The sequence below is a fragment of the Nothoprocta perdicaria genome, unplaced genomic scaffold (genome assembly GCF_003342845.1).
Source record: "Nothoprocta perdicaria isolate Ctin4 unplaced genomic scaffold, notPer1 scaffold_149, whole genome shotgun sequence".
Taxonomy (NCBI): Eukaryota; Metazoa; Chordata; class Aves; order Tinamiformes; family Tinamidae; genus Nothoprocta; species Nothoprocta perdicaria.
Window position 1 is genome coordinate 912522 of NW_020454638.1, and position 12524 is coordinate 925045.

At 36.0% G+C, this 12524-nt stretch overlaps 1 long non-coding RNA gene across 1 annotated transcript in view; it reads left to right on the forward strand.

Moving 5' to 3' along the window:
* Window positions 1–278: 278 nt before the first annotated feature.
* The window catches only part of LOC112943429, a 113024-nt gene continuing 100778 nt past the window's right edge, over window positions 279–12524 (forward strand). The window contains exon 1 of the long non-coding RNA XR_003248568.1: window positions 279–331. This is a non-coding gene — a long non-coding RNA (uncharacterized LOC112943429). The remainder of the gene's footprint in view (window positions 332–12524) is intronic.

Sequence of the window (12524 nt, forward strand, 5' to 3'; positions counted from 1 at the left end):
TTGCAGTAAACTGTTCCAGAGCAGGGCATTTTGATAGCAAAGGGYCTTAGGAATTGTTCAAATAGCTTGTTGACATGGCTCTCATCACACACTTGTTTTGCTCTGCCTGGCCACTAAGGAGCTGTTGCCTAGGCCGGGGCTGCGGAGAAGCCTTGTTATTCGCCCCACCTGTGGGGCCTCGTTACCTGCCCCAGCTGTGGGCTGTTAGGCAATTAGCAGCAGCTCCTATAAAAGTCTGGGAGGGGGGAAAGGCAGAGTTTCTTTGAAGAAAAGGTGTTGCCTTGGCCAGAGGAGAAGCTGAAGTAGCAGCTTTCTTTACCTTGCACTGAAGGTATGGGTTTTTTCTTTTTAGCTTGGTAGTTTTTTTTTCTTGTCTTCTCTCCCTTTACTTTCTTCTCTTCCTTTAAGACTTTACCAAAATAGGAATTAAAATTGCTCTGACAATTGCTGTGCACTAAAGCATTTATTGTAGGCTGTGTTGGACACAGTGCTCTGCTCTTGTAGTGGGCTTTTCTGAGCTACCCTGCACCCCAGTCTGGGCTGTGGACAGAGCAAGTGTGGGTTTCTCTGTAGCTGCCTGGGTTCATTTGGGTCTCAGCTCTTGGTTATGTGGGTGCCCTTACCCTAGGCCAGAGTAGGGATTTTGTTTCTGTACTGAAGCTCTGGGTACCTTCTTGCTTGTTGCAGTGCACCTCTTGATAGCACTAGGTMATGTTCAAAATGTAGCTAATGAAGTCTGAAGGCAATACTGGTGAAATAGTGAGGATGAACTTAAGAGCAGGAGAGCATGTTTCCATGATCGAGCTTCCTAGCTAGAAAGAATCAGTGCTTGAGGAAAGCAGGAGGCAGGGTTGTGGAGAGGCAGTGGAGACCCTTAGATTCTGTGAATTCCCTCTGTTAGTGCCAGTTCCTGTAGCTATTGGGTTTTYTATTACTTTTCTCAGAGGAAAATAATCTCCTTATTGGTCTAATATGCATATTCTACAGTAATACTTATCTTCTCTTAGCCTTACTGTGTTGTTGCTTTCTAAAAGTGAGTGGAAGCAATGGTCCCTTTTCAAAAGGGGCTTTGTCTCACGTTCTTGCTATCTAATGTGCAAGTTTATAGAAGTGTGCCAGCTGCGCGAGCTAGGGACACACAGGAAAGTTGGAGAAAGCTGATAGAGACCACCTGATATGTAATGCTCTTTTTATTTGAGCTAGAGGTCTATTAAAATGATGTTGGTCATCTGACCTGTTCTCAAGCAAAYCTGAGTCAGAGTCATGGAATATGGTAGCTTCCAGTGCATATCAAATAACTGTAATCTTCCTGCTAAATGTACATTGTTTTGCCTATGGTATTTATAGATATGTGTGTATATATATATATATATCAAAACATGTAATGTGTATCTTGATTTTTTTAGTACCACATCACTTGCTGTCGTATAAGGTTGCACTAAGACACATGTTTTGGAGACACTTGTACTTAATAATATGCTTAAAAAAGGATAAAACTCCTAATATGAAATAATTCTGGTCTGCTCAGCCCTATTTCTTTTAAAACCTCTTTTCAAAGCAACTTTGAGTTGTCTTTGTTTATTTTCTGCAGCTCAGTTCTATGTCTTTTAATCTGCATACTTACAATTTCTCTCTATGTGTGTGTATATATGTGACAGTCCCAGCTATGTAAAGTGGATCATACCATATGTAGCTTCTACCTGTCTCTCTATTGCTTGGTTAGGAGCATTACTTGTAAATCATTCACATGAGATCCTTTGTTTTTTTTGTAAGCTGATACCTGAGTGCCTGCTCAGGCATGCTTTTTTCTTAATACTGGCTCGAGCCAATATGGCAAGAATTAGGTTAACTTGCAGTAAGTACAACAAATGAGGAAAAAGGCAATGAAAACTGACTTCTACAAGCATAGATGTGGTAAGGTTTTGGTGTCCATTGTAAGGAAGATGTAATTGTTTTCATGATGATTTTCATGTAGAAAATACTGTACTTTGAATATGATAATACTAATAATGTAATTCCAGTGTACAAAATGATTCAAGTGTGTCTAAATTGTTCAAATAAGCTTTTTAAAGCTTTTGAATACAAATAGTTTTTTAATGTGTGTGAATGTATCACTGTTGTGGAGCATTAAAGTATTTTTGGCCCTGAACTTTAATGTCTTTTCTCATTCAATACAGACATATATGTTTGGTAAATATGTCTGGAAATTTTCATGTCAGACTTCTAAATTAGTTCAAATTACTTTAGGGAAAGCAATTTAAGATCTGAGTTGCACTGTCTTAAAATTGTTCAAATTTAACAGGTCTCATTCAAAGCACTTTGACTTTTCCATGATCACATCATACTACAGGCTACACTTGGTGTTCAGTCTCAGCTTTATGTTGAAACCTCAGGTCTGATATAGCACAATGAATCTTTATCTAAAGAAAACATCTTTTTCCCTTTTGGGTACAGTTTTGAGAGCCAAAATATAAAGTATTTACTTGAACTGGGTCAGTTGTAGGTGGTGATAAAATGTGCTTGTGAAGATTGCAAGGAGAACATTTTTTTCCTGTATCTTTGTAATCCTGTGCATGCTTTCAGCAGTGCAGGGAGGCAATTCCAGGAAACTGCAGCAGCTGCTTTTCCTCTAGAAAAGTAATATTCTGCTGAGTGGGACTGATAGCTCTGCACACATGGCCTAAGCAAGGCTACTAATGGAGGAAGGAATATCATGTGACTTCAAGTGTTTCCCATCTTAAATAAGGTTGAGCATCAAGGTTTTGATTAATTACCCCCAGAATGGAAAATGACAATTGCTTCTACGCACAGGGAGATATACATCATTGTCAGTTTGTGAATTTGGCTAGAAACTCATGCATCAGTGCTTGACAATGGTTCAGTATAAAATATGAATGTACATAGAGCCATACAGAATGTCTGTCCTGAGAGTGCTTTCTTGTAACATGTAGTCTAAAAGCTTCAGTAACTAAAAATTTTATATGTCTGTTATGGTCTGGAAGCCTTGCTTTCAATTAAACTAGGTGTAGCACTTTGAGAACCATTTTTTCTTCATGACTTTTCTGCAAGTATCTATGAACTGTTTTGCAGTTGGAAGTGGTCCTATGTCTGGAAATTAGTACAAGCTTACGTCTCTTCCAAAAAGTTTTTGAATGTGTTTGACATAATTAGCCTTTTCTTTCAGTTACTTAATTTTTAGGAAACTGAACTTCTTAAAGAAATATTTATGCTGCAAGATAAGAACTGCAAGTGCTTCAAAGARGCATTTGTTACTAGTATGCAGAAAATGTGAAGATAATCTAGCTGTGTAGGTGGGTAAAGGGGGCAATGTGCAACAGGAGAACCTAGGCAATCTTGGAAGAACAAAATGAGACAAAACAGGCATAGCAGATGACAAAAGACCTTGCACAGGTTTAGAAAGCAGGGTATAGGCTGCTGTATATGGTGATGTGATGTCAAGGGCTTGAAGGATTAACATGCATTTAAAGGAAAACGTTTGTTGCATTCCRAGGAGAAACATTTTTTGAGACTTGCTTGACTCCTTAAGCGCACTTAACTTCAGCCACTTCCTCTTACTGCAGACATGTATACAGTCCTTCTATATAGGGAATGTGAAATATAGAGTACTAATTTATGGAGTTTGTGTACACATTTTAGTCTATATAAACTGACACTGACAAAACTTTCTAAGAACTGGTGTAAGCTCTTGACATGATTAACAAGTGACTTGTATACAAAAGGAATCTACAATGTACTGTAAGTATGAATTAGCTCATAAAATATCAAATTCTAAGCAACACTACTCAAATTGTCTTTGTTTCTAAGGAAAAACAATTTTCAAGACAGTAGTGTTTCACTTGTACTGCCCCTTATATGCAGTTAACACATTGCAAATYTTTTAAGTTAGAGAAATTCTTGTGTTGGTAGTGTTTAGTAATGAAAACTTTTAACCTGACATCAGGCCTAAACTTAAAAAATGAAGAGCAGTCTCCATCCTTCTCAAGTCAGAGCATGGTTGTTATGACATACAGTAGCATCCAAGGCAAAACCCATAATGTATCATATTTTGCTGCTATTAATACTGAACAGAAACTGAAGATAGAATCTGACCTGTGAGTATATAGAAAAAAATCTTAAATTGGTGAGTAGCAAAGGCAGAAGACTAAGGTTAGAGCTTTTTAACATGATCATGCTATATTGGTAATACTTGACTGCAGAAGAATTCAGAGGTCACCAAAGGGTAGCAAGAAGTTCAAGGGGTTATGTGGGTAGCATTTGTCCTGTAGTATCTTGAGAGAGCTCATTTTTCAAGTGACTTGTCTCATAACTGAAGAGAAATCAAAAGCAACAGGAAAACTTTACCTGCAGTGCTGCACAGCCACTTCTTTTTTCCTTTCAACAGGCACCTTCTCCATTCCTGTTATGCTCTTATTTCTAGTGCTTACTGTTAGTCTTCTCTCTTCATGTCTGCTTTGCCCTGCTATCAACTATACTTTCTGCTTACATCTGTACCCTCTATATCCATGCTTCATTGTTTCAGCCCTCTTTCAGTCTACAAGATATGAGGAAAAAAAAGGTTCTTTTTACCCAGGACTAGCTAGCTCAGCAGTGCTGAGTATAGACAAGAGAATGAGGGAAGACTTCTGGAGACGATGCAAGAGGAGGATAAAATCTGGTTATGTCTTGCACCATAGCCAAGGATCTTTGACATCTTCAGTCACTGCTTTGCTGTGCAAACAACAGCTTCAATGTGTGCCAAAGACTGACTCAATGTCTTCCTATAAAACCTAGAAACTCATCTGGAGCTTCCCATACCCAGCTCAAAATCACTCAGTGGCAATAAAAGCAATGCTTTTCATGTCTAGTTTAATACAGTATGATTTTGTAGTGTATTTGAAGCTTAAAACAAGGCAGAAAGAACTGCTGTTRTAGAGATGTTCAAGGTGGATGGTGCTCTTTGTTTAATTGAAAAAAAAGCATGAGCAGTTACCTTTGAGCTTATACTGGCAGATAAACTCACTACTTTATAAAATGTCTTGGTCAAGTTTGTTTATGCAGCCATTTACAGATACTTTATTTCAGGATTATTTCCCTTAATAATGAGAGAAAGTTGCTTAGCTATTGTCAGTAATAGCATATTTGGGAAAGCTTAATACACTTCTTGATATGTTAATCTCTTTCTATATCCCAGAAAGCAAATAGTATCATCATTTTCTAAAAGAAAGTATTAACATGATTTATGCTTAAAAACCCATAACTAAGCTACATAAACAGCTGTTAAGTCCTTTAGTGATGGCTCAACAGTTAGAGCTCTAAAGCAGTGTTAATTTTCTTTGTTGGAATGCTTTTCATCTTATCCTAGGATTAGAGAAGTTTCCATGCACATCATACTTCATACAGGATTAAACTTTTCCTACAGTATCAAAAGAACATTTAATCTTTCTGAAATGGTTTGCACTTTACATGGTCATGGTCCATATCCAACTGACTATGGATAGAGATTTAACAACCAAATAGTGTAAGATGAGTCCTGAAGAATCTTCATTGCAACCTAGTTAAATGTTGCAATGTGTTTGAAATGATCTCTTAAAATATGTGAATATTGAATAGCTTTGGCCTGTTGTATTGGATTTGTGATGTTTGTATAGATATTAGTGAGCTTTGCATCCCCTGCAATTATGAAAAGAGTGCACATTTAACTGAGGTTGATCAGTGACTGCAAAGGTAGAAAATTAAGATAGGAGTTAAATGTCTTCTCTGGTATCATAGCTTAGATTGCATTTTTGCAGACCTGAGTAGTAACTATAGGCATTCAGTTTCTTAAATTCAGACCTACTGCAGTCTCTTCACTAGTTATATTTCATTAACTTTTATAAGCCTCTTACCTTCAATAATAGTGAATGCAACTCTGGCATGGTGACTCCCTCTAGACTAGACAACTTGAAGTTCCAGTAATTCAGGGTTGGAGTTGGGTAAAAGACAAGCTATTCTGTCGTGTATCAGTAGCTACAATACATCACCCAGCAATGCCAGGTACTTACTGTGAAAGAAGYAGGAATATTTTCAGTTGCCTTCGTCTCCTTAATTATCCATAGTTCAGAGATCTGTGATGCTGCACTCCTCTGTTATATAAAATACAGCTTCCTGTTTGGCTCTGAGCTATGTTTCCTGTATTCAACATATAGACCTAGAAACAAACCTGAGGTTTCAGTGGTTTTATGTTTAGAAGATACAACGTATGATAAACTTAGCTCTGTAGAGAAGGTTGTTTTGGTGGTGGTGGAGAAATCAAACCTCTTGGACTGCTTGTGTTTGTATATAGCAGAGTAAGAACTCAGAGAAACTCAGGAACAGTGAAAGCATGAACTCTCATTTTTTAATCAACAAACTTTATATGATCTTGTCCAAAGCAAAACAGCATGTKTGGCAGAGTTTTGTACTGTAGTATATTGATGTCTTGGTGAGGCCTTGCTGGCATCTGAATAAATTTATCCTATATTACAGTAGATTAGCTACTTCTGCATCTGTATATAGCTGCAAAGCTTCTGGTATTATTATGTCTCAAGCTTGTGATTTACTGTGATTTTTATTATGTAATATGTTATGTAAACCTGACCTGAACTGTTCATGACTAGCGACTTTGACAGTCTATGAAGCAGTCCCTTGACTTAGATATGTCAATSCTTAGTTTTTAGTTTACAGGACTATATGACTCTTTGTTTTATTGTATACTTAGTTATCAGGAGTGATAAATATTTCTGCTAAGCAATATATGTATTTATGGATAGTGTAAGCTACTTTGGCAGTATCTAATTATCCAGTAATATTGAACTGTTAGACAAGTGCAATTCCCTGCATTGTAATTATGATCTACACTCTGTCCATTATTGTAACTATATATTAGTATAAAGTTAATCTCTATTAGCTTATAGAAACAAATAAGAAACTTTCCTTGCTCACTATTTAATAGCTCATGTATACATTTTGTATTTCAGTTTGTATAAGCAGTGTTTACTCTTTAATAAGYATTATATGGTGGTTTTGTTACAAAAATAGTAGTTAATTAGAAACAGACTCAAATTTTCTATTCCTGGCATAAACTTCAGTCAAGAAAAGAACTGTAATCATTGTATTGTTTCCTTGGACCTGTGTTCAATGAAGATAAGCACTTCAATTCCTTATGATCTTTCATCAGGATTCAGAACTGATGATGTTACACTGTTTCAATTTTCAAAACATATTTGTGCAAATATCTTTCAAATCTTATTTCTTGYGTAAATCAAAAAGCCAGCAAAAATATTTTTGCTTTGAGTATTTAGAAAATTTGCAGAAAGAATCATGACTTCATTGTTGTGTTGCAGGCAACTTTCAAAATTGTTGTTGCTRGTTGGTCTTTGCTTTTTGCTTTATGAAGGAAAGAAATAAAAAAACTAATAAGCATATTTGTTTTTGCAGATGAAAACTAGCACATTTAGTTGCTGAGCAGCTATCAAAGACATGGCTGCAGTTAAACCTGTTGAAACATTGTAGTATGACATGAGACAAAACACCACATCTAAGAGAAAGAGCATGGAAAKGAAAGTCAGGTTAGAGAAACATGAGGGAGTATTTAGTCTCCTAGCAATTTTCTACCAGTACACTTTGATCATTCAAGAAATCGTTTTCTGTGCTAGTATTAAGTCTTGGTTTGTACTGTGAACAGTTGTTTTTTTAAAGTGGGAAACTTTGCTCTTAACAATACTGAGGAAAGAAAGAGAAGAGGGAAAAAAACAAATGAACAAAACATAGCTCAACTTCTGGCAATGTTGTATTTGCTGGTGTTCATCATGAATAAAAGAAAACAGTTGTTTGAGACAGCTTTGGTGCACTGACTTSATGCAGCAGAGATGGGTGGACCATCAGGAGACAACACTTATTTGCGGAGACTGTCCAACACCAAGCTGGTTTAGACACCTAAACACTTCTGCTGGCACCAAACTACAGTTGTTTGTCAGATAAGGTAGGCTTGGTAAGAGCAATTCAGTTTGTTCAAGAGGGAAGACCCTTAGTACAGAATGTTTCCTCTTTTCGCCTGCTCAGTAGAGTTAGTATTTCTGTTTATTCTGTGCTTGAAGTTTACTTGCCTATTGAGAGTAGATAGTGAATTGAAACGCATATATATCCATTCCTTTCAAATGTACATTACACATCTTGATTTCAGGCAGTGAACAAAATCTGCATCTTCCTCAAGACGGAAGCTGTAGGTGTAGCACTATGGTAAGTAAATTCAGGAGCAGAGTTCAGTGCTAATGTCAGTGAGACCTTGTAGGCTATTTAAAATAAAGGGAAGTTGACCAAAGACACTTCTATGCTCTGTTTAAAGAAAGTTTTGTGATCCTTAGACATCTGCTCTTTGTGCAGAAAAACACACAAAGCAAATGAATTCATGGCTAGCCACGGTTACTTTTACAAAGGAAAAATTGTACCTCAGAATAATCCCTGCTTCAGGAATGGCAAGATGCCCCATTTCTGATTARGCCCACATAAGAGCATGATGGATGGTGAGGTGCATCCTCTCCAGRGCTGGCAGATATTTGATTGTATTTGCAAAGATCATAAAAATGATGAATTAGACTAAAGCATTTTTTCTATTGTATGCGCTTGATAACTAGGTTGATTAACTTGGTATGAAAAGTCAGGTCTGTCTTAAAATACTGTATGTTATTCCTCTAGGACACTTGTCTGAGGATTGACAGGGCATTGTTGTTGGCAAACAAATTGGTTTCACCTGAGGTTCATGTAGCTGTAGAAGTTGGATATTTTTATTGTTTGTGTGGGTTAGCAGTATTATGTGCTGCTCTTAATGGCATTTTTGCAGTTTTAGGCAATCTTGCCTTCCAGGAGGATAAATTCCACTTTTTTTTTGTTGTTAGAAACAAAACTGAGATCCGTTGTCCCATACATAGGGTACAAGGAAATTATTCCAGTGGATCTGACAGGCTGCATTCCATTCATCTCTTAGAGCCTATTATGTGAACAAGCTTATGGAAACATGACAATGTTGAAGACTATGACAGCTCATTAATCCTGTAATCTTACAATAACAATAGGCATGAAATACAGTCCATACTTTTTGAACAGTTACTTTTATGTGGTATTTTTGATAGCTAAAGGTGGATGATAAATTAACTTTTCCATGCAGCATACTGATTATGTTTTATTTGTTTAACTTTTCTGTTTTTGAAAAGTGTCTTAAGTAATGACATAGAATTTTCAGCTTGTTAATCTATATTTGTCAACCTATACTCAAATATTTATTTCTTAATGCACCTAATTCAAGGTTCCTCTTTTAGTTTTTCTTTTTAGTGAAAAATACAAACTCTATACAATAAGTAAAATGAAGATTAAATGAGAGATGGGGAATGAGAAGTATGTATCAGGTTCGTACTCTTGTTTTTCATCTTAAACCTTTCATGAGGATAGTGTTAATGAAGTTAGTCATGTGGAGATGGGTGTGCCCCTTGAAGTATGTATATTCATTTTTTTAAGCTATAACCATTATATTCAATCAAATTCAATCCATACCTTGAATCATAAACTAGAGAAAATGTGTGTGGCTTGACAGGGAGTGAAAAATCTAATACAATATGAAAACATCTGGACAGGAAATTGTTTTCCAAATGTTGAGAATTATAAGCAATTATCAAGTATTTTACCTGACTATACTCATAACTTCAGTTTAGTAACGCTTCGATATTATGCCTCATTTCTCAGCAGTCTGATTTTTGGATAATCACTGTAGATCTATGATTTACTCTTTCATCTTCCTCCTTGATGTGCATAGCAAATATTTYACTGCTGTACTTTAAGGGGGCAATCAAGGTTGGAGATGAAATAAGGTACTCCTATGGCAATTGAAGGCAAGAGCTTAATTTGGCAGCTGTCAGAGATAGTTTTAACAAGGAATTCAGGTGTCCTAAAATCCAGCTTGGCCTCAAATCTTGGGAATGGGAGCTCATACATGCCTAGCCTAGGTGTTGTTTTTCAGGGAACCTTTTCTTGATGTGTACACAACTCTGGAAAACTTTAAAAAAGGGGAAACTTTAGTTTGTTTTCCCTATCCAATTTTATCTTGATCTGTATTTTGAAAACTTTTGTTTTTTAACTTGCTGTCAATGTATTCAATAACCATTCCTAAGTAGTATATACTGGATATCTTTTAAACAACTTAATGAAGTTTTTGACGTATTTCATTTTCTGTGGGGATTCTACTGTATCTCTTGGTGGCAGCTATATTCAGGCTTTGTGTGTCCCAGCCGTTATTTCTTCTTCCAGGAGGTACTACTATTAAGCTGTTTCAGGAGGAAGAAAGTTCAAAGATGTCTAAGTTATAGGTGAATGAATTTTTGATCCATGTGTCACTTAAAATGAAGGGTTTTTTTGGAACAGAAAGTCTTGAGGTTTGCATGGTGGACTCTGACTTTTGACACCATATAGAAGGGTTTGTGCAATAGTCCTATATATTATTCTGAGCTAAAGTTTGTTCCTTTAAGTTCCTCAGTCTTAGTATATGTGAGGTGACCTGTTCCTAAGCACACTAGTAGCCTTGTAAGCATTTTCACAGAAAGCTGTTCATTCACTGAAGTATATACAGAATCTTAAATAGCAGGTGTTTCAGTGTTGGAGCATGGCCAACATGCAGTTGTTTGCAGATGTCTGAATTGTGTAAATTTTGATACTTAAATTCTGATGGAGGTGTTAAACAGGAATAGGGTTTGTGAAGTGAATATTATACACTATCTGTTAAAACAAATAAGTCATGAATATAGAGGGAGAAAACTGTATATTTAGATTTTTCAGTTCAGGAATTTGTGCTCCCTTTTTTCATTCCTCTATTCAGAATTTCCTTTTATTTCTAGAGGGAGCTCTTAAACCAAGCTGATTAACAGTTCTGTCTCCAAAGAAGTGCTAATTGAATTAATATTTTGCAGGTGAGTTTTAAGCTCAAGCTGTGAACAAACAAGGAATGCTCCAAGGACTCAGACTACTTAGATGAAGTGACTTTTTCAGTGAGATTTGAAGAGGGTTAAGGTACGCACAAGGAATCAAAAAGGCATGTCAGCTGAATATTCAAGTCAAGTGAAGAACTGGAAGAATAAATAAGTTAAAAATTGATATTTGAAATAAGGAAGCAAAATATTCACTGGAAATGTTTTACTATGCATTTGTCTTGTTTAGTTACAGATCTACTGTCTTTGGCTGGATCTATATCCAGCTCTGGACACAMATTCACCTACCTTTTATCTATAAAGATTTAAAACAACTCCTTCATATTATGTGTTCAAAAGGTTTTAGGCCTTCAATTTCATTCAGTCACTACACTTCAAATATGAATCAAAGTTTTTTGCTTAAGAAAACCTTAATCTTGAAGTGGGGAGCTACGATCTTGTTGGGCAGATCTGAGAGCTGCGTACAGGAGAATGTGTTAAACTGGGAGAAGGGCTGTGCTGTACATTTGTTAAAGGTTGAGGTTGAACAATGGCATTTTTGAGATCAAATACTGTGCTTATATAAAAGCTTGCTTTCTAGTTAGGAAGAGAATGCTTCCCCTTAATTCTTTATGGATGAAAAYAGCTTAGCCAGTGTTCAATCAAAAGAATGATTGTCTAAATAGGTTACAAGATAGCCCTGGTCATTTTAAAAGTATATGTTACTTGCAGTAGGGCTAAAAAAGGTAATAGTGTAATAAKCATGGAACAAATGTTTCACACGCTGCAGTTTGATTGTAGAAAGTTTTAAAAGCTCTTTTTTATAATGCAGTCCAACTGAATGTCTTCTACTTGCATTGTAACTTCTCAAATTCTGTGATATGGAGGCTGCGAGAGGTTTGACATATTGATGGTGCTGAACACTGGAAAAARCAGTAGGTTGTATGATCTCTTTTTATTAAATTTTAGTAAACAACATCCAGCATCCATATTTGTGTAGCATATTCCTATTGCTCTTAAACAGTGTGCTGACAAAACAATTTCAACATAATGAAATGGCTTACTGCAAGTTCTCTAGAGAAAATAAAACTGAATTTGATGGCCTGGTTGTTACTGACAAGATATTTTATTGTGAATAGTATTAAAGTTTCACTTTTCTCATTRGACTAGGTTAGAAACAGAAAAATACCTCATTTGAAGTTGCTTGATTCTCTGCATGTACTTTGTACTGCATATTGAATGTTGATGTGAAAAATATGAATTGGTAGGAAAATGAGTATTGTGGAGTTAACATTTAATCATAAGCTTTATTTTAATCAGTTTGCGAGGTTGTCATATGCTATAAAATATTTTAGAGAAGAACAAAAGGCAAATGAAGACAGTTGAATGACACTGGGTATATCTAGCTAGTAGGAGTACTTGGTTAGTCCAGCTGATCAGTAGTGATCATCACGAAAACCACCATTCTTTGCTGTAGTTTGTAGTTTGGTATTATCAAAAGTTTGTTTAGATAACAAACGCTTCAAAATGTTTTCATTTGTTTTCAAAAAAATCACA